Consider the following 26,411-nt stretch of genomic DNA (forward strand, 5'->3'; position numbering starts at 1 on the left):
AAGAGCCATTTGCTTCCCTTCCATACATGATGCCTAATCAAAATAGATTGAAATCAAATTAACAGAAAACATGTTCTAAAACACTGTCAAGGACTAACTGGTGACTATGTTATTACTTAGCCTTTCAGTAATTAATCTTGATTTAGCTAAAATAGGCTCGTCACTGGCCTTTACTAAATTGATTTACTATCCCAAAAATGAGTGTATGCAGAGATTTACACTCAAATAATCATGTTCTGCACATCGTTCACTTGATTGGTATAAATGCTTGCTGAGATTAGTTATTAGATGGGCGGGAAATGAGGATTCAAGCAGCAGAATGTGTGCATTTCAGATGTGACCCCGTGGAGCAAGCTGGCTGGGGACATCAGCAGAGACTCAGGCACTTGAATAAAGGCTGAGCACTTGCTAGCAGCTGTTGACGTGGCAATGGAAAATACTGAGGGTTCCAGAGATTACAGAGGTATAATTTGGCCTGCAGTGAAAGTAAGCAGAAATGCTCTCTTAAAAGAACTCCTGTTGTAATCAATGAGGTTTTGCCATTAGCTATAATGAGAAAAGCTAATGGGTATTTTTCTCTGTGTACATTTTTGCTCAGTAAGTATTTTAACAAGAGATTTTTATGCATAGTAGTGTATGGGGTTTTTTTATCAAGATGGAATCATATCTGGTAAGCAACACTTCCAGATGTAGTTATAGCTTCATTGTATTTAAAATGCATCAGAATATAGTATCTATTAGAAACACAAAGAATAAACGTTCCATAGTTTACAGTATATTTCAAATCTATTAGAATTTTAGAATTCTGCTAGGATTTTAAAATGCTGGTTTTTATTTTGATTTTACTTCACACTCACAGATGCTATTGTTTTAGGGACCATTAACAAGCCCTCTAATTAATTTCATGCTATGTAATACATAGTATAACTAGCAGAAAAACATTGTTCCCAGAAGGTGTGATCCTGCATTCTTTTGAAATCAAGAGAGGACATTTTGTTGTGGCATTAGATCCTACTACTGAAGCATCCAGAACAGTGGTAGTTAAGGTTTATAAACTTTTCATATTATGAATTAGGAAATTTCATATTATCAATTATTAAGCTCTCTGCCAGGACTGCTGTATGAGCACTAACTCCATGAACTTCATAGAGTAAGACTAATTCTGATTGGGTTTGGGGGGAAGGAGGGAGGAAGGAGGAGATGGGTGTTCTACCATCAAATATAATTTTTATGGATTTTTTTCATGACTGTCTTTGCAGCCAAAATTTACTTAGGGTAAAAAGTTAGATTCTTCCCATCCCTTGTTAATTAGCCACACAGAGAAATAAAATCTTTAAAAGGTTTGGAGAACTCAGTTTGATGTGGCTCGAACAGAACACTTCTTACAATCCCCTCTCGCAGAAATGTGTAGCAGACCTGTAACAGGACAGCCTATGCTAACTAAATATTTGGCAGACGGGGAAACGAGGTTTCTTGTTCAATTTATCATGTGTTCTTGCTTTACTCATTCTATATATTCTCCCCAGGAGTCAGTCCTCCTTTGGCCCTTTTGAATAAAATTTCAGTGCGACTTCCCTATGCCCAGAAGTTTCTGAATGGTGTGGATTTTCAGAATAAAGAGAAGCATGCATTCTGGGCTCTTAGTGTTTGTCTTAAGGCAGATCAGCCAACAGACCTATCCAAAATCAGTTTATCATAGAAATTGCTTATTTCATGGTGACCTTTCCCAACAGACAAGCAGTAATGAAAAATTATTTAGGATTTATTTTTTCCTTATAAGATTTACTGCATCTTTACTGATGGCAAAATAGCAACATATCCCCTACCCTCACAATCTTTTCTCATCTTTATAATATCTCAACTATGTGTAATATTAATTTTCATTACTGCTGTCACTATGAGATAAAATGAATGCTATGATTCCTAACTTACAGATGAAGAGCTGAGAAAAGCAGTTATTTATTCTAAAGCTGTTCCCTGGTTCTGACAATCTATTTTCATACACACAGGAATAAGATTTTTTTCAGAACACCTAGTGTTGTGTAGCATTTCATGGGTTAACAAGATAAGTAAATTTACATCACAATATGTTGAATTCTAGATGAAAATAGCCCATATTTTTGAAGCAGTCACTTGGACAGAAGGTCAATCAGCAGATGTAAAGGATTAAAAAAGTCACTTAATATGCCTACGCTTGGAAATGCTCTAAGTGAGGTTTACAGAATTCCTAAGATCTAAGGGGGAAGAGTTTTATAGAGAAAAATCAGAAAAAGAAACAATGGAGAAATCATTTAATTGCCTATTTCCCCAGCTGGAGTGTAGCATCTTACTTTTACATTTTCATTCAGGATTATAACTGTCACACCACATTATGCTTTGCTAATGCCTTCAAGAATAATTGCCACTTTGTAAAAGCACAAAACATTTAGAAAACACTACTTTAATCACAAAACCTTGCAAAAGCACAAAAAATGTTGAAAACACTAATCACAAAACTATTTTTCTTCCACAAACCCCAAACAGTAACTGATTTAGTCTTTGTTCTGGTTCTGACAATAAGAAGCATTATGAAAACAGCCCTTCCAATGACACTTTTCACTGTGACGTCCAAGTCGTTATATCCTCTCTTACAGCGTGATGTTTAAATGAGTTTTGAGAGAAATAAAAAAAAAAAAGTATTAATGATGATAATTAAGGTTTCTGAGGGATAATCATTGGAAAGAGACTCCAGCCAGTCAAAGAGAGTGTTTCCTTCGTTTTATAGTAGCTATTTTCTTCTTCTACCTCCTCTTGCTAGATATTTTCCTGCTGGCTGATGCTTAGCTCGCAAACTTAATGCCACTATAGGATTTGGTCTCCTATGCCTGCAGCTGTTTTGATGCTCCAGAATGCATACACGTTCTGCCCACCCTTTTAACAGCTAAAGTTTGGAGTAAAGGAAGTTAAAAGTCTTTTGATAGTTACCATATTTTCCCATGCCTGGTAATTCCTCCAACAAGCTTGCACTGGATTCCATTAGTGAAGCAGAAGTCTCTCTTGACAATCACAAAATATAGTGAACAACATCACTTATTTTTTTCCTTAAAACTACCAGCTCTGAGTCTCCAGCTAGAGGTTCTGCACCAGAAATATAATGATTTCACCTGCGGTGGCATCAGCAGCAAGCATCAAATGAAAAGAGATTGAAACAGAGAGCGAGTGCTTCTATTTCTCATTCTCTCCTGTGCTTGTCATCATGCTGCCATTTCAGATATTGAGATCACTCAACCTTGGCATGAGCAAAACTTGTCTCTGAGGACAAGATAGCAAGTGAAAGAGCAGCTTTTAGACTGGAGTCTCTTAAAAACACATCCTTGCAGGCAACTGTGAAAATTCAACATTTGCCTTCCCCAACTTAAACATTTCCTTCTTACTTCCATCATGTAAGTATACATTCTTCCACCTTGGAAATGAGAAAGAAAACCAAATTTTGCAGCTTTTTGTGAGAACATTTGAATGATCCAGCCATCACAGTAGCTATGGTACTCAAGCCGGTGAAAACACCTGTTTCAAACACAGTCTGATTTGTTTTAACATAACCAAACTTTGCTGGCACTGAAAACTATCCCCATACAAATAAGGAGATATATTCTTGTGCATCAGCAAGCTCTAAATGTATCTTAGGTTTTATTTCTCCTGCACCTTAACTGTTTCTATCAAGAATCACTCACAGACCATTAACTGGCATAGCAAAAAAAGAGGAAAGAGAGATAAAGCATTAAATGGAGTGAGGTTTCACATGTCAGATGAAAATTTGGGAAAGTGGAGCTCTTTTCTTCAGTCTGACAGCTTTCCTGGAATCATAGGTACAATCTTAAACATCTCAGCTCTGTTACCCATCAATAAAAAGGGGGAAATTGTACTTTATCTTTGTTTCACTGTGATGCATTGAAGACAAGTACATCTCCAATTTAAAGTTTCATAGATACTTCAGTAATGGGCAACATGGAAGAATGAAAGATAGCAACTTCCTCAAGAAAGATGAAATTTAATGAGTTTAGCCAAGGCAAACTCTTAAGCAGTGAGTAGACAGCAGCATTGAGCTGCACTGGGGGATGATCTCAAAGTGTACACGTTTCCTAAATAATACTTTCAGGCAATACTTTCCTTCCTTAAAGAGCTTCAGTAGGTGCCCTTATGTCCTTTGAATCTACACTCTGACTGTTCTGCCGAGGAGGTCGTGCTCCGGAGCAGTTTTCTCTTTGCACATCAGGACTGTGTGATGTGTAGCACCAGCAAAAACTCAAAACATTTCCTGTAGCTGCTGCTACCGTCCCTCCCTACATCTGAGATGAAGACAAGAGCAAGTTTCAGGATCACAGGTGTACATTGCATGTCTGCCTTACTGCATAGAGATGATTTATTATGTCTTGGGTTAACAGGTGGTAAAGGAGAAAGATAATAAAGGAAAGTGCAGGGAGACACAAAGGTTTTTTTGGGTTTTTTTTTACCTCTACAGAAATAAATTGAGATCTTCTGAAGATCAGAAGGTTTTGAACATTTCTTTGAGGCAGAATAGAAAAGTCCTACTGAGACACTGAGTGATTTCTATCCAGACACGCTGCTTCTGTGTTAAGTTTCATCTATCAAGGTCCTTGACAGTGTTTTGAGACCATTAGCTATAATGAGATGAGTTTAGGAGATCAAGGAAGGACAAAAGTTCTGAAAAAAACTTCAACTGAAATTTTTGAAATTCTGAGTTAGAATAACTTTAGCCATTGACTACCTCTTTTTATTCCTATTAGATCACAGTTGAGTTTTAAGTGGAACAGACAGTAGGATCACATAAATGGCATTTTTCCTGTCAAATTGGTTTGATTTCTTTTTGGTGTCATGTGAGCTTTAGTTGATTGTTTCCTTTATCCTTTTACTAGTGATTGCTGACTGAAGAAGGAACTGTATTTGTCCTTGTTAGGCTGGTACCAAGCTAGAAATATACTACTGCTGCTGTCCAGAAAGTTGGACAAGAAATAAAATCTTTGTAAGACATGGCAGGGGTCTTGGGAAAACACAGTCAAAATTTTCTTGACATGTGTATCCAGGCTGAAATCACTGGTTGGTGAATTTGTCTTTCATCTATTTCAGTACCTTCTGTCTCCTGTTGAAATCAGGTTTGCATGCTGTGTAGATAAAATGTTTCACCTACCTCTTTGAAATTTCATAATATATTTTTGTTGTGATATTGGACAAAAACTACTGGTGGGAGTCGGGAGTTGGGGCAGCTCTTAAAGGCTCAGCTCCCTCAGGGTCACACGTATTTCTGCTCTCGTTTTCACTTGCTGCAAGATGAAACTTGTAGTTAAAATAACAGGAAAAGAAAGGTCTCAAGACTTTAATTCCCAGTTTGAAGTTCATGATTCTCAATAAAAGTAAATATGAAGGCAATGATAGCAGCAGCAGCAACTTCTCGAGGACAGGCTGTGTGCCTGCTCAGGTGGAGCTGTGTCCTGTTTTCTGTTACTCAGATGGCAGCACGATAAACAGCCTGCTTCATGCCAGGCTCACTCGGTGTAGAAGAGGAGGGGATTGCTGGTTTTCCAGTAAAAAAAATGTGATGGGATGGAATGTTTTACACCTTGGGAGACCTTGGAAGCAATTTATGACTGCACATGGACAAATAATCAAAATATCTTGTTTAGTGTCTACTTAAAAAATATTAATGATTAAGAGATTTTCTAGATAAATTCTTAATACATCTAAAGACATTAATTAACAACATACAATTTCACCTCATTTCAGCTGAATATTTTAGTCTTTCCCTGCATTGCTTCTCAAGGCTGGGATCCTGATGGCCATGTGGAACTGTTCTTTTTATAACCATTATAACTGTTTTATAACCATTCTTTTTATAACAACATTTAGGTTCTGAAAAATCACAACCATGAGTTTCTTCAGTCTCCTGCATTGTACTCTGAATTCCTTCTGACTTTTTTAAGGGTCCTCTTCCTCTAAGCTTATTATCCTGTTAGCTGTTTTAATGTGTGCTCACTGCAGCTTGTTACAGCTTTCTCTGTGCATTGCTCCTGTTTGAGATTTTACCTCAGTCAAGGCTTCATCAGCACAAAACAAGGTGGAATAGTTTAACATGTAATGGATCTGGTCATTTCATGCATTTAAGATTATAAAATTCTGTTCACCTACTTGCCTTATTTTTCTCCTGTTTTATTTCAGAGTTTGAAAACGAACCTTTGTAAGCTCTGATTTATAGTTCTACAGAGCTCATGTTGCCAAGACAACTATTGTAAATGTTCTCTTCTGGAAAAACCCTTGTAGACATAAGAAGCTTTCCCAGAGATATCATTCAAGCTGAAATGTTGTAAAATGAATAGTGAATTCACTAACATTTTTCCTTACACTGTCCATTTAATTGACATGGCGTTATTCCCCATGGGGTTATTCCCCAATGGGGTTATTCCCCATTCTGTATTTGCAGTTTGTTATTCTTCATCCTCATTTGAGTAGCCTGAAGGAAAAAAAAAAAAATTATCTTGATGTTTCTTGAGTTAAAAAGGACCGGGAAGTGTTTCTGGTCAAATATTTTAGGTACTAGGAATGCATGTTCTCTGTGTTGCTCTGACATCAATTATCAGTATCTTCATAGGGAAAAGCGGGGGAGGCTTAATTTCTGGCAGAAATATGTTAGCTGCTAAAGCAACTAAAGAAATTAGCAAGATTGTTGTTGGGGTTTTTTATCGATTTCTGGATTTTTTTTCATGATTTCATATTTCACTTTCTCAGCGCCACATAATGTGAGGTGTCTAGGGGCAACAGTACTGACTCTGGACTGATCATGCAAATTTGGAAGCTGTAGAAAAGAGAGGTATAAGCTATTGCCTTAATTTTACCAATGGAATTAATTAGACCTGTACTTCAGTTCATTAACATTGTCATTGGTCTTTAGTGTTCATACTTGTTTACGAAAGAACCAAAATCACATCACATGAGTACATGGTTACATATCACAGCATCCATACTGAATAATTTAAGACTGCATCTCAACTGTTATATGAACAATCATCAATTTACATTGTGGGTATTAAGGAAAACCATGGGAAATAATCCATATAATATTGTGAATGAAAACAGCTTTGTTTCCATGTTGAGATAGAGTAGTGTGGTTATTGTACAGCTGGTTTTGGATAAATTAAATCTGTACATGCACAGCACGATCTCCTCTTGAGAGGAAGCCTTGGACATTGCATGGACATGTAGTGAGGAGTCACAGCTCACAGGGGAGGAAAGAATTTGAAGAGCACTGCAGGCAGCATGAAACACTAGAGCAAAGCTTTAGAAAGAAATGTTAATTAATAATAAAAGGTAATGCATTCTCATACAGACTCAAACCAGCCTGCATAAACTCAGCATTCTTGAAAAAAATTGTGTGTGACTGGCAATTTAGCATCTTCTGAGCGAAGTTGCTTGAACTGAAATATTTTGGCCATTACTCTATTTTCAATCAAGGTAGGGAACAGGAGCTATCTACATAAGCAGATTCCAAAGCATTCTATTTTTGCAAATGGATTAAGGTGCAACTGATAAATGCACAAAGGGCTTTAGTTCTCCATTTATTGTTTCTTTTTCATAACAGCTAGTTTCAGAAAGCCACCAAAGAGCTTTCAGAAGTAGAATGAGTAGCTAGTGGGAGCAGCCATGAACACATGCAATCCCTTCCTCCCACCAGCCCTCCAGAGGATACAGAGTACTGAGAAGCTCATTTCAAAAAACTATCATTAGCTATGACTTTTCAGAAAGGCACAAGTTTTTACAGATATAGCTGTTCTTGTTCTAAACATGTTTCAGTCTTTAGAATACGGAAGATAAAGAGACATCTGAAAAGCTGTGCACATAATGGCTGATTAAAGACGCTGCATCCCCAAGAGCATGTGAACACAGCTAGGACAGAATTTTCTTTCTTTTGTGAAAACACACACCAGTTCAGCATTTATATAAAGTAATGCTTTAAGGTGGATAAAAAGAGGTTCTTGGCAACAGAGAGGTCTTTGTGGAGGAATATGTTACTTTCTGTGGAGTTCCATCAACATATTCAAATTTACTTCCAAGAATCTTCCAAGAATTAGCATATTTTTTTATAACTCCTTCTCAGATACACTGTGTCACTTGCTCTCACAGTTCCCATTTATAACTGATATCACATGAGCGTCGTTAAGACACGGAGCAGAGCCTGAGTTGTTATGACACAGAATCACATATATGGGCACAAACTTTCTTTGGCAAGTAGTTTAAAGATTTTTTTATTATTATTTTTAAGATAGTGTATCTATGCTAAATATAACTGCAGTCAAAACTGAAATAAATGGGGGTCCTGGGTCTCATCAAGGTTTAGCTCCATTCCAGATCATCTTGGCAGAGAGCAATTTCCCAGAAAATTGTCAAACACTTTCAGCTGCAGGAACTATGAAGCCTGACATCAAACTCAAATTTCTTTCGCAGTACTCTCATTTGAAGGTAAGAACCCACTCTTTATTTCAAGCAATTTTCTTCAGTCATGGTGGGGAGAGCCCAGAACAGTCTGTGAAGCTTTGTGGTAGGTTTCCACATCCATCTCTGCACAATCACTAACTAGGGTCATTTACAAGTTTTATTTCTTGAGCTCTAGGTGTGATTTCTCTTGACCCCCTCCTGTTTCCTCCCCGAGGCACATTATGCTGAAGATATTCTTACTGTGGTGCTGACCTGTGACCTGTGCCATAGGTAAGGAACAAATGTTGTGTGACTCTCCTGAAGTAGATATCTCCTGCATGATTATCTGAAACTGGGAGTGCTGGTGGGGTCACACACTGCCTGCCTTCCTGTCCTGTTCTTCTGTCTCCTGAGAACATTACCAGCACTGCCATCCCTGCCTCTCACACACAGAAGAAGCAGCCAGCTTTAAACTCCACAAATGAAGTACAGCTATCAACAGAGCTGTGGCAGACTGGAACTCAGTGTGGGCTCACTGCCTGAATATTTATTTAGTTCCTGGGCAAGTTTTCCAGCTGAATCTGTCTGCCGCAGCTGCATGGCTAGAACGTAGCTGGGTGAATGTGTGCATTAACCTGCAGAACAAGCTTAATGCTTGAAAATGAGCTGCAGGGAATGCAGAAGATGATTGGCATGAGCACAAGAGTATTGGGTGCTTTTAGCTAACCCCTCCCTTAAGGTCTTCTCCAGTGATTGTGTGCTAGACTTACAAGTTAAAAGTTAAAGTATAACTTCCAACCAAAGTTAAGGGACTAAAGCAATATGATAGACTGGGGAATGATGCAACTTTGGATCTTCTCTGATGGTTCAATGGCTCAGCAAATCTGTATTTCTGTCATGTACAGGGTAAGATTCACAGTTTATATCCCCAACAAAATGTTGGGAACATGAATCATAGTGAATCTTGCAACTTCAGGCAAAGAGAGAACTCCCAAAGCAGCCATATTCTAAGAAGAAATAAAGAAATATATAGCTACCTACTACTATCACAAGTATTAAAATATATCATCTCTAATGAAAAAAAAGCCCAGTGCATCCAAATAAAAAGGGATAATCAACTTGTAGATGGTGGCAGAATCCATAAATCTTATGACTCCATAAATCTATGGCAGAAGTACAGTGCTGGGTGGCTATTAAATATACCCTGTTACAAATTACAGAATGCAAGGCCTGATCCATGCAGCTATTTGGATACTAATGTCAAGGGGAGGGGACAAGCTGCCCTTAGGGCGATTAGGATCTCCCAACGGGCTGCTAATGCAGTTGGAATCTTCCTCTTTCCTCCTCTGTGCTCTTATTTCTTCTCATTTCTTCAAGCTCAGGTAACTAAAAAGTTCATGTAAGATGAGAGAGATTCCTTAGATCTACCATGCAATGCATAACAGAGTTAGGGATAACAAAGTTCTGTATGGCTCTGAGGTATTACTGTCTTGTTGGAGGTTTTTTTCCCAACAGCAAATGTTTGCACAGTGCAAGAGATCAGAATAATAAAATAAATAAACATTGTCCAACTGAATCTGGAAAATCTCAGCTGCTTTGCTAATGTGTGCATGTGTATATATGTCAATATACACACACATCCATCAACAGGAAGAATGTGAAATGGAAGCCAGGGAGGTCAGTGTAACACCAGCTGTACTGCTGGTTCTTTAGCTGACTTCACTGAGTAAACTGCCTCTCTACAACCTTAGTAATTTGCCATGGTCTCCTTCTTGCTCAATTAGAATTTTGTGAGGTGCTTTTGGTCCATGTAAACCTGTACCTGTTTGAATTTATCACCTTGTGTTCCCTATAAGCAATCTGTGAATTTTTGAAGACTGAAACAGGATGCAAAATGCTGCCCAGAAAACTGAAAACCAGCATGTCTACACAGTGAATATGGATTCCAAGGGGCTTCAGGGAGTACTAGGTTATGTATTGGGACTGCAGGGCAAAGGGAGAGTTTTGGAACAGCATGTACATCTAGATGTCTTCTTATCAGCTCTGCAGAGACCCAAGAGCTCTATGTATTGCACTAAGGGCATGGTTGAAAGCCTTGTTAGGAGATGGCAGTGTGTGAAGAGCTGTAGTGTGGTCTCCTTAGCTGGCATAGCTACAGAATCTATTAGCAGGAACATTTGTCATACAGATTTTGTCCCAGTATAGAAAATGGAAACTTTTATTTTAGTCTGAATAAGTATTATTTTTACAGTAAAGAACTGGAGTTGAAGAGTGTGTGTCCTTTGGCAAAGAATGATTCCCTAGTCTAAAGAGGCTAGGAAAAAAGATATTTCTAAAGAAAAAAGAAAAATATAAAAATACATTTTGTTCACTAATAAATTTTGCATTTTCTTTTTCATCTGCACAGAAGTTTATGAAGCACTAAAATATTTGTTACACAGAAGTGCTATCCAGATTTTGCAGGGCATTGCTGCTTTCCTGCCTGCCTTGGCCTCAGTATGAAAGGACAAGAAGAGGAACCTGGTAACCAGGAACTCCTCCTCTCAAGGTGGAGATTTTGAATCTGGATACCCTTGAGTCCAGTCATGGCTCCCATACCTTGCTGCATTCAGAGCTGTGAAAGGGTAAGCTCAGAGCTCTACCATTGTTTCTTCTTCTGTTTCACTCTTATGTCAGTCTTGGCTTCATCTCCAAACTACCCTCAGCTGCAGTGGTTGTGTGAAAGGGAAAGCTTTGCTAGACTTATGCCAGGCAGCAAGGAGCCCTCAAAGACAAAGAGAGAACTTCAACTTCTCTGTGTTTGATCCGGAGAAGCTGATGCAGCACAATCTGTGGGCAGGTCTCCAGAGCTTTCCCAGCAGAGTGTGCAGAGTGGAGCTCAGGCCAGAGCAAGGCTAACAGCCAGCAGTACAGGGAGCTGTTTGGGTTGCTGCCTTACTTGTGTCTGCCTCAGAACCAGCTTTCAGCCCTGCTACATGTTCAGTTATACATGGATGACCGGAACATACTGGTGTGACCGGGAAGGAAGTGGCAGAAGAAAGTTTGTCTAATTTTTCAGACTTCCAGCAGTGCTGAGGACTAATTATCCATCAATCTCCTATGAATTACCTAGGTTTGTACTACCTGGGGTTAGAATGCACCAGTAGACAGCTCATTTCACATGCTAATAGGCTTTAATATTCTTCTGTCATGTTTCACAATCCAATTATTCATTTATTTAGCAAATAAAACTGGAAGGGAGAGGAAAAGTGTTATATTATAGAGAATCTTAGCCACAGAAGTGGCCTTTATTTTAGAAACTGCCCCTTTCTTTTTTTCTTCATTGACAGCTGGTGACACAACTGGCACAGAGCTTAGGAGAGAAGGGTCTTACTCCAGCTTGGCATGCTGCCATGAATTCCTGTCACCTGGCTGTTCTACTCAACCAGGTCCTTCCATAGGCTCTATTTGTAGGCTCCCTTCTCTATTTCACCATGCAGGCAACATTTGTGCAGGCATTTAAGCACTTTATTTCCTTAAGTCAGATTTGATTAAAGTGACACATCAGAGACACTTCCTGCTGTAGTCCTGTCCTATATATCCACCTGTTTTAGGGCATTCTATCCTTTAGCTGGTCTTTTGTTATATGCACGAGGTCCCAAGAGTGAGTTTCTTATTACCAGTGGAGTAGACCTCATTACCTTTCAGTTCATGTCTCCCTCTTAAAGTACTCTATAGCTTTTTTTTATTCAGCTTCACTGCCCTGATGTGTAAGCTTGGTCCTCTTTGATAACTGTTCCAGAATAAATCAGCATCTTTTCCTCTCTCTGTGAGAAGGGAAGGGGAGAAAATTGAAGAAAATTTTCTAGATAGGTAAAAAGCATAGCAGCTAAAACTTGAGGAACACCTTACAATGAAAACCTTAAGAAAAAATCAAGGCAATCCTGTTATTTCCTTAAGGTGCAGCCTGCAAGCAAAAGGCCAGAGAAATATGTGCTGGCCTCAAAGTAAATAAAATCCCTTTTCTTCTCCCTATTTTGTCTTATTTTTTTCAATATAGATGAAAAACACTAAATCAGAAAATGTATTTCTTTGCTGTGTAATGATGCATGTGAAAAAAAAAAAGGGAGTAGAATGCAGAGAATAGGAAATAAAATATGAATGTTAGCTTTATAGGACTGAAGGAGAAAAACCCTGCAGGCATTTCCAAAGCTTCTTGCTAATTACTGTTATTTCTAGCAGTTACTGAATGCATCCAGAGTATGACCATTGCTTGAATTCTGCTTTTGAATTATTCATCACTTTTACTTTCATGTAAAATAACTATTTGCAGTCTTTAAGCCTTTTTTTTTTTTCCATTCCAACATGGAAATTTAGGGAGGATCTTGAGATTTACAGAGATGTAACTGTTAAAAACCTTGCCTAATCAGAAGGGAGTACGAGAGAGAGCAAATAGGAGTATGTCTGTAACTGAAGCATCACGATACTTCACAGCCAAAATGGTCAAGGTTAAGGTGATACAGAGCCAAAAAAAAGTCCTGTTTGCTGAAGATCTTGTACAGGACAATGTCAAGGCCAGGAAGAGAACACAAGCCTATGGCCCTTTTAGCTCCATCCCTTACATGTGTGTCCTCCTTGCTTCTGACCACTGGATGGATGTTAAACAATACAATTACTTTTTTCCCCATGTATTCAATTTAAAGCTGCTGCTGGCAAGATGGAATGTCAGAACAATGTCAAGTCTTGGTATGTATTTCAGAAAATGTTGCATTAGCCTTCAAACTTTTCTTTCTGCCTTTTCATTTCCAAGCTCCCCATGGAAGCGATTGTTGGTGTCTCACAGCATTCTGCTGTGCAGAAAATGGGCTGCCATTCTCTGTTCACCTAGTTTTTCATAGTCTGTTTTCCTAAAGAAAGGCAACTTGCTCTGCTGTCCTTGTCTGTTTCCTGCAATTGCTGTCTCTCTCAAATCACTTTTAAACAATTGTCTGATTTCATCCTCATCTGGAGAAATCAAAAAATCTGTAGGAAAACAAGATTTCTAGAAATCAAGGAAAATATACTGGCTTAGAAAGAGAGGGGAGATTCTGCTAGTGCTCTGGCTGAAGGAGGGACTGCAGGATAAAGCCGTCCTGTTCCTGGTACCCGAGGAACTCCTCTCCTATCTTCGCCCTCCTCCTGTTATTCCCATTGACTACATTTGGATGGCTTACTAGGGAGAAAGAAAACATAAATGGTGGAAGCGCTTTTCACATGAGCAGTCATCATAAGCACTAGAAAACATTGCTGGATTCCACATAAATAGAAGTACAGAGGGGACAAAATTTTTTCTCAAACCTTGATTTTTTTGTTTTCATTAAACTGTTTTCAGTCATTGAGAACTGAAGCATTTTTGGCAGTTTTAAAGCCATTTCATTTCTTTTTATTCATGCTTCTTTCCTATGAGAGGAAAGATTTAAATAAATAAGGTGAAAAGAAACAGGAAAAACTCCAAAGTTAAGGTCATAGTTTCTGCCATTTCCGTTGAAACATTCCCTTCAAAAAGTGTTCCAGTCACTGACAGGAGAACCTGTAGTCACATTATGGTCTGTTTCCACTCATGGTTAAATCCATTTAATTTCAGGAGACTTGTTTGGTCAACCAGCTTCTTCCTGAAAAATTACTATTATTAGGAAAGGCTAAAATTTTTACTTTTCTTCCAAGAAATGAATTGGCAAACTCTCAGATGATCTGTCTTGACTATATTGGTTTGTACTTCCAGTTTTTGGTTAAAACAACTGTCTTGTTTCAAATGGGATATATGGTAAAAGTCATGATATTTTATTTTCTGCTCTGTGGCTAATGATGAAGCATCCCTAACATCTGATTTTTTTCTAGCAGAAATGAAATCTAAATCTGTCAGTTTAAATAGCTCTCTCAGGGATTTGAGGATTCTCAATCCCTTTACACTGTCTTCCCTCATATTATTTTGTTCTCTTCTCTTGGCAGGTGTTCTGAGGCTGGGATTTCACTTTTAAGGTACTGTGAATAGTGTCTGTAGAATCTGAATTACTTCACTTTTCTCATCTAAAAGCAAAGCTACAGGCAGGGAGGCATCCTGCTGTATTTGTTTACTATGACAGATATGTTTTTTAAGATGGATGTGACAGGGTGTCCATTAGGGCTACCCCTTTTTAGCCTCCTTTATGGAATGAAAATGCCTAATGATGTTAACTGCTGTTTCTGACAGGGGCCTAGAAATCAAACATTACATCTTGGACTACTTGCAGAACCCTTTTCAAACACGTAAAATGAATAATCAAATGTGCTCTGGAAAGAGAGAATAATTTACTTCCATTTTCTAGAGGAGGAATGCACTCATACATCCTTGTAAAGATAAAAGGAGAAACTTGTGGTTTTAAATTAGATCCATTACTTGAGGAACAGATATCTCTGAGTTTGAAATTGCATTGTGCAGAGAGCCCAAACACACCACACAGAATACAACCCAAATGTACAAAATGACTGAAGATAATATTTGCAGCTCTGTTTTTTATGACACAAGAAATCCTGTGAGAGAAAGTTCTTGTTTTTCCTTAGGGAGAGTATGTAGGCTCAGGGGAGGAGGAGATTGCCAATCACAACTAACACTGTAGTGACTCTTGGCAGAAAGTAGCTGGCTCCACAGGATGGCAAGATTACAGTCTTTCCTTCTGGAAGAGCAGGCAATGCACCAGAGCTGAACTGCCCTCTGCAAGTATGCAGTAAAAGCTCAAGCCTGGGCACAACCATGGCACTCAGTTCCTGCTGCTGCAGCTGGACAGGCAGCTTTACTGTCTCATCACCTGCTAGGTGGAAATGAGGTCTTGTAGCTTTTCCAGCAAAGTGCAGTGCTGGCTGTTAGATCCATCATCAGTTTTTCCCTTTCCTTTTGGACAAGAGAAAGAGTGAGGCCTGTGAGTGAGCAGGCTTTTTCTCCGGCAGCAGATGGTTCAGGATGTAAGCTCACATCCCTGTCCTGAAGGGATTTGGTGATGGGATGTAGACATTGTCACTCTCAGTCATTGCCTCAACTCAGATCTAACTGTTATTTCTGAAGATTTGACATCACTGTTTAAAGCCTGAGGTCCTCTCAGGGATGGTGCAGTGTTTAAAGTTTATTTCCTAAAGAAAGGAAAAACCAAAACCCAGCCAACCAACAAACCAAGAACCAACCAACAAAAAACACCAAACCAACACAAAAAATAAAACACAAAAAAAAAAAGACCTTTGTTGTCTATCTCAAATAAGACTGGGTGAAGGGGCCTTAGAAGAAGACTCTTGCTTTTATGGGGAGTAGCCCACCAGTACTGCATATTTTGAGTAGTTACATAAAAGAGCTTAAGTACTACAAATATCAAAAAGTATATTCAGACTTTTTGCAAGCCACTTGACAAACTTGCTTGAAAACCTCATTTCAGAAGGTTTTTTCTATACTGCAGTAATATTTAAAATAATAAGGAAGGCAGAAATCAAGATATTTATACCAGTAATACTAGTAACTTCCACATTTTTCTTTAAAAAATCTGTGTGGCTGGACAACATTACAGCTATTGACATCATTATAAGAATTTATGATATATTAGATTGCTTCAAGCTTGCAAGTTTGGGGTTTTGGTCAGTTAATAGAAAGTGTCCATCTGACTCCATGCACATTTTGCTTTGGTAACAACTGGTCCCTGATTGAAAATCTTATAATAGAATGGAGTTAACTGAGTCAGCCAAAATGCTCCAGACTACCTATAGCCCATGGATTCTCTGTTCAACTCAATACTATACTTCATCCTTTGCTGGTATATTTTATGCTTGGTATGTCAAGTAATGGGAACCGCACAGGCCAGACGTCACCGCATTACTGAGATGGTTCAAGCATGAAACTGTTGACATGTCTTTTGAGGAACAGGGCCCTTTGAAAAGCAGTACCTTCTATCTGCTATCTGGTCATATTGTGTCTTCTAGATTCAGTAATGTTTTCCTTACATCACCAGCTGAGAACATCTTTTTCGGGACTATCAGTCAAGAAAATAAAGGAAACTAATACCATTTGTCTGCTTTGGATGCTGACATCAATTACAGAGGAAATGGAAGTAAGAGAGAATCAATTCACAAATTCCTTTGAAGAAGGAGGGAAATATTTATATTTCCAATGGGGAACCATTCTTCCTAGGCAGCAATTAAGATAAATCCTCTAATATAGTTTACATAGGCTGTCAGATAAAGTCCTCAGGAACATATATTGAACAATTGCTCTAAGAGGAGCATTTGTCATCAACCTGAGATGCGCTCTCTGGTTGGTGTGGCTTGTGTTGCAAACTGAAGACTGAGCCTCAACTGGGGACATAAATTTTCTGACTCTCTCCTGTTTTGAAAATAACGTGGTCGATAGCTGGGAGAAAGCCATGTGGCTGAAAGCCGTAATTGCCTGCCTGGCACAGAAATATCATCTCTCCTTTGGTTAGGGAGGGGGAGGCAGACTGCAAAGAGTCAGAGATAAAGTAGCCAGGGGCAAGATCTTTGCCTGAGAGCTTGGGGTGACTCTGGCCAGCTGGGACTGCCTTTTCTTTATCTCATGTGGTTGTACATACACCGGTGCTACAGCTACATTTTTTTCCTAAAGGTGGCAGCTGAAGAGAGATTAAAAATGCCAGTGTGAGGAGCTCTGCTGTTCTCACCCAGAGCCTTGCTTATGAGGCAGAGTGCTGAAAAAGTGGCCTGGGAAAGTCTGAGAGTCTCTCTTTTGAACAGACCTGTCACAGCCACTTATGCCTCATGTTAACAGCTCATCGACCACCTACTGCTTAACACAAAAGGATTATCAGGGAAATCCTGACACCTGCATGGATTAAGGTTATACACCAAGAATAATTAATAAAAAGCTTGTTTTCTCTTGACTGTGAAACTGCATGTGCTGGGTAAACAATGAAGCCCACCTTGTAGCAAGAAGTGGAGTGTTAGGCTCACAAAATTTGAAAGCCAGAAGAAGAATTCAGGATGGGATTTCCACTGCTATTAACTAATTAAACTAATCAATGTTTAAAGGACATGAAATCAATCGATCAAGGTCTGTCTAAAATAAGCAAAGGCATGTTTACCTGTAGGCTGGAAAGACTGCCTTTATGCTTATTTTTACAAAATATAATTCAGTATGGCTGAAGCAGAGAGAGGATCTTGCCTAGAGGGAAGATGCTGATGGTCTAGTGCCTCAGTTGGATATTCTTTCTAGTAGAAATGTGTTGATCATTCTTTACTTGAATAGAAAATGCACAAATCAGTAATGAAAAAAGTCCAGAAATTTAGCAATGAACAGTCAATTTGGCTCCTTCTTATTCTGGGCATCTAGTATGAGACTCCTTGAACTGATTTCAGAGGAGTTCACAGGAGTTGTCTCTGACAGTGTCACAGGTTTTGCATCCTGAAGTGAAGGCACTCTGGGAAACCTTATGCTAATCATTAATGTTAAATCTGTAGAGTCTCTGTCTCCATCTCAGAGGGTACCCAAACACAGCATGTTATTTACCTTCAGAATTCAATATTATTTGGTGGCACATCTTACCTTCACTAAAAACATGGGTTGTGTAGGCTTTCCATCCAAGAAGCCATGCTCCTCCAGCTGACTTAGCGTGCCCTGTGTGCCAAATGCAGACCTGGAGATATCATAGGAGCCCCACCCCTGCAGCCATGCTGTAATGCAAACCTCTTGGCATTTCTAAAAGAGCAGTTCCACATATCAAAGCATGCTTGTCTCAATTTGTGTTCAGATTTTCTCATCTGCTGTAACAGCTGTCCCTTAAGTAGCACAGAATAGACTCTGCAGACAAATCCCACCATGGGAATTCTCCTCCAAGGGAAATCTTGCACTGTGGTAATTAACAGCTCACATGTTCAGAGTGATGCATGCCAGGCATATCAAGCTGGGGAGATGTTAAAGGAGCCCTGAGGGAAAGCTGACTGGCTTCAGATTCGGGTGAAGCACATGTGTAACTCTTCTACATAACTCTTCTACATATGCCAATGCACAGGAGCTACACAGGAAGATGCACAAATGGGGTGTTTGAATGGAACTGAGAATTGGTATTCTTAACTGCTTGGCTTCGACTGGTTCTGTTCCTTTGTGTAGCTTACCTGGCTGTCTCATTATTTTCCAGCTGTGAGTGAGAGAATATTTCTCATACTTTTACTTTTCTGCAGATGTTGTGGGTCACAGCGAGGCTCGGATTCATGAAATCTCAGTTAGAGCTTTACTGAAAGCTGTAGGGCAGGGGGTCTAATTTCAGGATGACCTCAACTCCTGTGTCATACTTTTCTTCTGATAAGCAAGTGGTGAGTTTTTTTTTCTTTCCTATTTTTTACTCTGTTCAGAAGCCATTGTCATAGCAACTTCCCCTTGAGTCATATTTAGGTGGTTACTATTCAACCTCAGGACTATCTATGTAACTGCTTTGATTTTACCTGAAAAATTAAATGATTCTTAGCTTTAAGGAATAAACAAATATCATCTAAAAAAACGTGTTTTTATGCTCACACACTGCAAAAGACACTACTGCTCCCTACTGTGATATGATAAATAACCAAGTAGGACAGTTTCATTTAGAAATACTTAACAGTACAGAGTTAATAATTTTCATTTTTGAATTTTAGCTTTTCAAAAAAGGGACCGTAATTGAAATTAAGTTGTATCTCAATATAATATAATGAATAATACAAAAATCTAATACAGGCCAAAATCTGAGCAGCTCTCAAAATGGAACAAGCACGATCACCCTAAAACAGTGCAAAGCCTCAGAGAACTTAAAACAGCTTGTAAAATTTAAGGGCTCTCCTCCTGTCTCCTCATCTATTGCCACTGCAGCTGCAGCTGTTCCTGCAAAAGTTTCCTTCTGCAGAAGTTAGTTTTAATATCAGTTGGAAAAGGAGACTAAAATATTTTTGCTATGATCAGTCCAGATGAATTTCACACCTCTCTAACAGAACCAGCTAGGCCAACAGCAGTGAAGTCACACTTAATCCTTGTTTAGAGGGTTTAAGGGAAACATAAACCCTGTGCTGGTTCTCGGCTGAAGAATAAACGCAGGACAAAACCTGCCCCTTTCTTTAGCTGCTGGCGAGTCCTGCATTTAACAGGAGGTAGCAAAAGGGAATGCAGCACACAGCACGTTGCAGATGCCCGAGGCTGACCCAGCAGGGGCTCTCTGTGTTACCAGCGAGAGCTGCCGGTGCTGTGTGCTGAGCCCCCCGGACACGAGGGGTGTCCCGGTCACTGTCACCGCTCCGCTGCTGCGCCCAGGAGGTGACAGGGACCCGCAGCACCCGCAGCTCCCGGAGCCGCTCAGTCCTGGGCTCGCACACTTCAGCTGGGCTTGCTGCAAGGACTCCGGCGTGCCTGTTTAGGCTAATTGGCTTGACAGCTAATTAGAGCTCACGAGCCCGAAGCACAAAATAAACATGACATCTACGCTCTGCCTTTTATAACTGCGGCATTTCGCTCATTTTGGTGAAGCCTATTCATGTCACATAGATTGAAATACCTCGTTGATCTTGTTACCCATATGATTGCCCTGAGCACATGGTAATGCCTCTTCTAATGCCAGGAAGCATATGAATTACACAATTTAAGTCACTGCGGTGTTAACACGGGTCATCCCAATGGGAGCTCTCCCATTTATTCAGAGATGTGGTTGAAGGATTGAACTAAAACTATTATTATTATTAAGTGAAAGGACACACATATGGAAGATTGTTTGCTGAGCAACTGTTCCAGTGAAGTTTTGAATTGGATATAATAAGTACTGAAAAGGGAATAGCTGCTAAAAATGATGACTGAAATGATGATATTTTAATTCATAGGAAAATGAAAACATGAGTGGCTGATTCATGAGTTGTGGAAAGAATAACCTTAATACAACTGAGCTGATTCTGCTGCACATTATGAAAAGAGCTGCCAATTTATACTATATACCACTGAAAGATAACCATTGTCTTCACTGTTATTAGAAAATATAATTACCAAAATTGAAATAAAAAACCAAACCAAAACAAAATAACCCCTCCCCCCCAAAAAAAAAAAACCCAACTAAAAAACAACCCAAAACAAAACAAAACAAAAAAAAAAAAACAACCAAAATATCCATCAATTTCTTCATAATCGAGCTGTACTTTTCCAGGTCTAAAGAGGATGCCTGAAAAGGAAAAGGCTGACCTGAGGTGTCCACATCCAGTTTTTAATGCCAAAACACAGAAGATGCATTGCAGTGCTACAATACATATTTGTTAGTTTGAATTGAGTGCCAGAAAGATTTTTTCAGACATGTAACATCATCTATTGTGCTGAGTCTGGGCAGTAAGTATGATTATTCTTTCTTATTAAATTAATTGTTTAGAAGAGTAGATGAAGCAAAACTACCTTTTTAGCTGTAATTTTATTTCCACAAGTGAAAACGCCACCATATCAGGTTCAATTTAATCTTACAGTTGGTATGTAAATGATCAGAAAAACTGCAGCCTGTACCTTAGCTGTTTATGAAAGATTCACATACCACAGTGAGAAACATCACAGAAAACATTACAGTTAGAAACCCATAGAACTTTACCTATGGGTAGAGAAAAAATACTATAAAGCATTGTTTTTAAAGTATCCAATTTCTTTAGTAAGCTTGTGGGGAAAAAAAAAAGGAGATGAAAAATAGAGCTTTTTGCATGAATGGTAGTTACAAAGCACTTCAGTATCTGGTCTAATGAGATTGATTCTCATTGCACCACCCAAGTCGCATTGTAGTACAAACAGATAACACACCTAGATATACTTTATATGTAGGTATGTTTAATGCAGCATTCCAATCAGGATTCTAGGAAGAAATACTTACAAAAATCCTTATTTATCAGGGATGTAAAAACTCAGGCAATAAGGGAAGAATCAAAGATTTTTATGGAAAAAGAAAACCCCGAACTTCATGTTTCAAAGGCAATTACTGCAATTAAGTATGAAACAGCACCTTTCATGCCAGCAATTCACTCTGCCTGAGTTCACTTGGCCAGAAAAGTGCAGTTTGTTCTTAAAACTAGAGCTGGAAGAATGCAATGTTCAATCTGGGAAGATTTCAGCTATGTGTTGATAGGGTAAAGAGTTGCTAAGGTTAATAGGAAGGAAAGGCTCCTCTTGGAACCCATTCCTAAGGTTGAGAGAAAGGGAAAAGTGCCATTTTCTTGGTTAATTGTTTCATTCACAAAAACAGAGATAAGAAGCATGTGTAAGAGCCCATTTGTAAGAGCATGGGGATGAAGGATGGGTTAGTTGTGATCCAGAAAGCATTTTAAGTCTTTTATAAGGGAAAAATTACCCTAACTTTCCTTGAATTAGTAGGCAGGGGTTCCCGTGAGCTTGGTTTCAGTTCACAGTCATAGAATCATCACAGAGACTATTTGCCTCACATCCTTTAATACAGGATTCCATTGTTTCTTATGACATACCAGCTGTTATGCATTTAACCAGTTCCTAAGGAAATGAAGCATGTTTAGTGTGTCCAGTTCTCATGTAATACATTATATTACTGATTTTTACCTACTAAACCAAAACCACAATGTCTTGGGATTGCATATGTAAAGAATGAGCAGGCCTGAAATGAAATGAGATTTTTAGTGAGCATCCCTTACTAAAAGTAGTAGATGCCTATCTCAATATTTTACATGGCATTCTTTAACTATATTAGTTTTTAGACTACTTTTCACACTCTGTATGATTTCCCCATTATAATTTTGTTCTTGTGGAAAATGGTAAAATGCTTATGATACAGACTCCTTTGAGCCTTTTATTAAGTGGCTTTGTCTCCAATTGAGGGAAAAGAAAAATATGATTCATATATACAAGAGGATTCTGGGGATCCATTTCAGGACCTGTCATCAACCTGGCAGATGTAACAACAACAACAACAACAACAACAACTACTACTATTATTATTATTATTATTATTATTATTATTATTATTATTATTATTATTATTATATTCATCCACTGATTCTGCAGTGCTCAATTCATAAGCAAAAACCTCAAAACTTCATGCCAGAGATATTAAAGGAAGCAATTTCTACGCCTACCTCATTAGAAGGAGTTGCTCAGGAACATGTTGTCCTTCCATACAGATTGCCCCTGTAAGGCTGCCAATGTCAGCAAGACCTTGGGTGCATCTGTCATGCTTGTGACTTTAGACTTGATACATGTTCTTCTGTGCATTTGCTCATGAGTACAAAAAAATTCTTACTTTTTTTGGTGAGTTTGCTCCCTTTGCTTCTTGCATTACATGAAAACAAGCAGCTGGAATCAGAAGACAGTCTCTTTTCTCTTATCTGCAGAATTCTTTTCTGATAATTGAGTTAATATTGAAAGTCTTCTTTTTTTTTTTTTTTTTTTCCCCTGGGAATTCAGGTCCTGAATGTATTGGATAAATCAACAAATAAATTCCTTTAAATATATTATCTAAACAAAATAAGGATTTTGTGACAGTACTTTATGGATTTTCCAGACCTGTTATTTTACTATCTCAGTGTACAAATGTCTTTCAGATATTTTTCTTGAAAGGTTTCTTCAGGATAAGAGTGCCTGTGGTACTGGTGGCTGCTTGCACTGAATTATTTCCTAGTTCACAAGGTGGTCAGTGACAGATTTCTTCTCACTGCTGCTCTGAATATCACTGCAGAAGGCTCAAATGCTCAATTTTGTGCAAGAGTGATTCCCTATTAAGAATGTTGTTTCTGTCCAACAGATCTTGTGATCCTTCCTTTAATGGCTGCTATTGTCTTTCACCACCTCCTATTTGTTTTTAATCTGTTTAATGTATGCCTTATCCTGCAGTGCTCCCAAAGCTAATAGTTTATAGGACATCTCAATGTAGTAGGGCTACATGACTTGCATAAATCTACTAAATGGTGACCTATTGCATATTGCCTTCAAAATCTAATAAGCATTCAACTTTGTTTCTCAGCCAGCTGGCAGACCTTTGTGATATCATTCTGATTTCATGATGAAACACTGATGCAAAGCAATGAAACAGATGCAAAGCAATGATAACTAAAGTCAGCTAAACTGAGATAACAAGACTGAACCTAAGAGTCAAAGGTAAAGCAAAGGTTCATATAGTGTGGCCCAAAAACATAAAGAAAATGAGTGTGATGGCAGCCATGGCAATGCCACCTTGGGGTCCCAGCCTATTCTGCTGCCTTTGTGCTCACATTTGTTCTGATCACACACCAGAAAAGGACTGAGCATTGACACTGTTTAATGTCAGTGTCCATGGGGGTATCTGGAGTTTGCACAAAAGTGTTTCTGTGGTCAAGACACAGAAGTTGAAATTATGAACCCTGACTCCAAGGCCTCTGTTGGAGCTCTAGAAGTAATCCTCCAAATGGAACCCATTCCTCCCGCAGAGGAGGGAACCAATCAAAGCATGCATCAGCTGCAAAGCTTACATTGTAAAATGTGTGAATGGGAGAACAACTAGTTGACAAAACAGATATTTTCCCTTCTGGCTTTTTGATTTAATGAGAAAATGATAAATAATCTTTCCCAGCAGTCCTATTTTTCAAAGAGACATGCTATTGCAGGAAAGAAGCAGAGATTCTCTTCAAAAATAGAGAAGATGAGAGCTTTGTGACCAATGATATTCAGTAGGCAATGCCTGGAATATTAAGTCCTCTTTTTTCAAAAGGTAAGGAAGAAAGCAAAATGATAAATGAAAAAAAAAAAAAAAAAAGCCATGCCTTGCTTAAAAATGTTAATTTGTCCAAAGAGGGTATTTCAAACGTGAGCCCCCAGGAGAGCAGGCACACGTACAGGGAGGAAACACACTGTAATTTTGAATTTAGATTTTCCGAGTTGTCTAAGTCATCAAACAACTATTATTGGGATAAATAACAGCCATTGTATGTCTTTTCACCACAAAAGGGAAATTGATGTAATTCATGTCAGACAGTGAGATTGTGCTTTGCTGTGTAATGGGAAGGTGATTTTGGATTTGAGATTTGGTGAATGCAGCCTAAGTTTATCAGATGGTTTACCAAATTGACAGATTTGCCATTGTTTTTAACATTGATCTGTAAACTAATGTGGTCTAGAGTTGGGAAAAAGGAATTGCAATGATATTAAGGCAATAACAACTCTTAATAAAATTTAGTTCATCCCTCTCACAAGATAACTTTCCTAAAAACTCCTGGCAGCCAGATATATTCAAGGACAAGTAAATTTGTTTTAATGCACATGGAGTAGAGAAGAAACTAGTATCTCTTGTGGGAAGGAGTGAGCTAGCTGAGAAAAAGTGATGTAATTAATTTCCAAATCCCCCTACAAGACTGAAGTGTTATACACCTGCTGAATTTTGTGCACCTCTCAGACTTAGCACTTTTCCTTTCCTTTTCCCCCCTCACTCCATCTGTTCGTATAGCACCTGTACTTCTATGCCTCACTGACTCTCCATCTGTTTCTAGAATTTGTATCTTTCTCCTCTGCTCATGGCCCTTGAAATTTATAATAGAAGTAAGGAGACATTAGGAATGAATGCCTCAACATGTTCATCTGACAAAGTCTTTACACTAATACTTTCAGTTCCTGCCTGCTGCAGGAACTCAAGCCTGTTCCTGCCACTCCAGGGCAGCTTTAGACAATTTCTAATAGCCCACCATCTGGTTCCTATAAGAAGTTAAGCCTCATTTTCACCCAGCTGCTGCTGCTGCTGCTGCAGTTCGTACCTTTGTCCATGTTCATTCTTCATTAGAGAGTATGATCCAGCAGCAGGATCGCTGTAGACCACTGTGACCTGGTTTCTTGCTGCCAATGACTGACTGGCTTAGCTCATGCTATACTGACAAAGTAGGTTTCACTCCCAGCTGGATGTTACTAGCCTGGAGAAAAAAAGTATTTCTCTTTCTATGTTGGTATTGGCCATTTACCAAGTTTAGTCTCACCCCTCACTTTCTTTCACAACAGACAAATTAAAAAAGAATTAAAAAGCTGCCATTCAGTGTGAAATATAAGGCTAGAAATTGATCCTCTAGTATATTAAAACTACAACAAATTAAGTGAAGATATATTTGCATTAATGTCTTTAGTTACAAAACTCAAAACATACACACATATAGGCATGTTACTGCCAATGCCATTAAAGCAACCCACACACTCATGTTTTATATTACAATACTTCAGCAGGAAAGAGAAGCTGTATAAATGAATGGTATTAAGCCCTTCAGAACCTCAGAACTCCAACCATGTTGGAGTTTTAATACATATGATCTTAAACAAAGTCCAGCAATGGTTAATTATAGGGTGGCACTGTAAGTTCACCAGCCATATGAGAGTTTGTGCTCCTCTATCATGTATGGTCTGGTATGATGAGGGTTTGGTTACAGCTGTTGAGCTACTGCTGGAAAATTGAGGGTTTGGCACTTTTAACACCATTGTTGTTGGGTGAAACCAAGTTGGACCACAAAACAGCTGTTTTCCAAACTAAAAGTCATAGCCATTTCTCATTGTACCTTCTGTCAATCAACTGATTATCAAAATGGAAAATCTTCAAGAGTTATTATTCCAAAGGTCTGAGCCTCTCTGCCATTTTTAGTTTATCATAATGCAATTCAATCTGTCAGTGAATGTCACTTTGCTCATGTACTCTTTGCTTGTAATGCTTTCAGTGTAACAAAATATAGTCACTCCCACCATTTCTTAATCTTCTGCTGGTATTCGGGCCATTTTAAGAAGGTGACCTAGTATCATTCTCTCAGGCATTTAGTTAATCTGGTGCAAAAGAACTTTAAATAAGTAGCTGCTCTAGTCTGTTTTATTGGAGAAGACATGCAGCTTTGCACAAATCCCCATGCTGGATGCCTGAGACATAACCTGGAAAGATATGTGCTTATATATTATTAATAAGTCATACTTTGAGCTTTTAAAGGACCTTTCACCTAATGCTCTAAAA

General features: G+C 38.7%; 2 long non-coding RNA genes across 2 annotated transcripts; both read left to right on the forward strand.

Moving 5' to 3' along the window:
* The first annotated feature begins 1,279 nt into the window (after positions 1-1,279).
* On the forward strand, positions 1,280-16,623 carry LOC119702882. The gene is made up of 3 exons (XR_005257478.1): positions 1,280-11,084; positions 14,428-14,457; positions 16,446-16,623. It is a non-coding gene; the product is annotated as an uncharacterized LOC119702882 (long non-coding RNA).
* Positions 16,624-18,643: 2,020 nt separating this feature from the next.
* On the forward strand, positions 18,644-24,398 carry LOC119702553. The gene is made up of 3 exons (XR_005257376.1): positions 18,644-18,777; positions 20,619-20,794; positions 23,430-24,398. It is a non-coding gene; the product is annotated as an uncharacterized LOC119702553 (long non-coding RNA).
* Positions 24,399-26,411: the final 2,013 nt, after the last annotated feature.

This window comes from Motacilla alba, chromosome 6, assembly GCF_015832195.1.
Source record: "Motacilla alba alba isolate MOTALB_02 chromosome 6, Motacilla_alba_V1.0_pri, whole genome shotgun sequence".
NCBI lineage: Eukaryota > Metazoa > Chordata > Aves > Passeriformes > Motacillidae > Motacilla > Motacilla alba.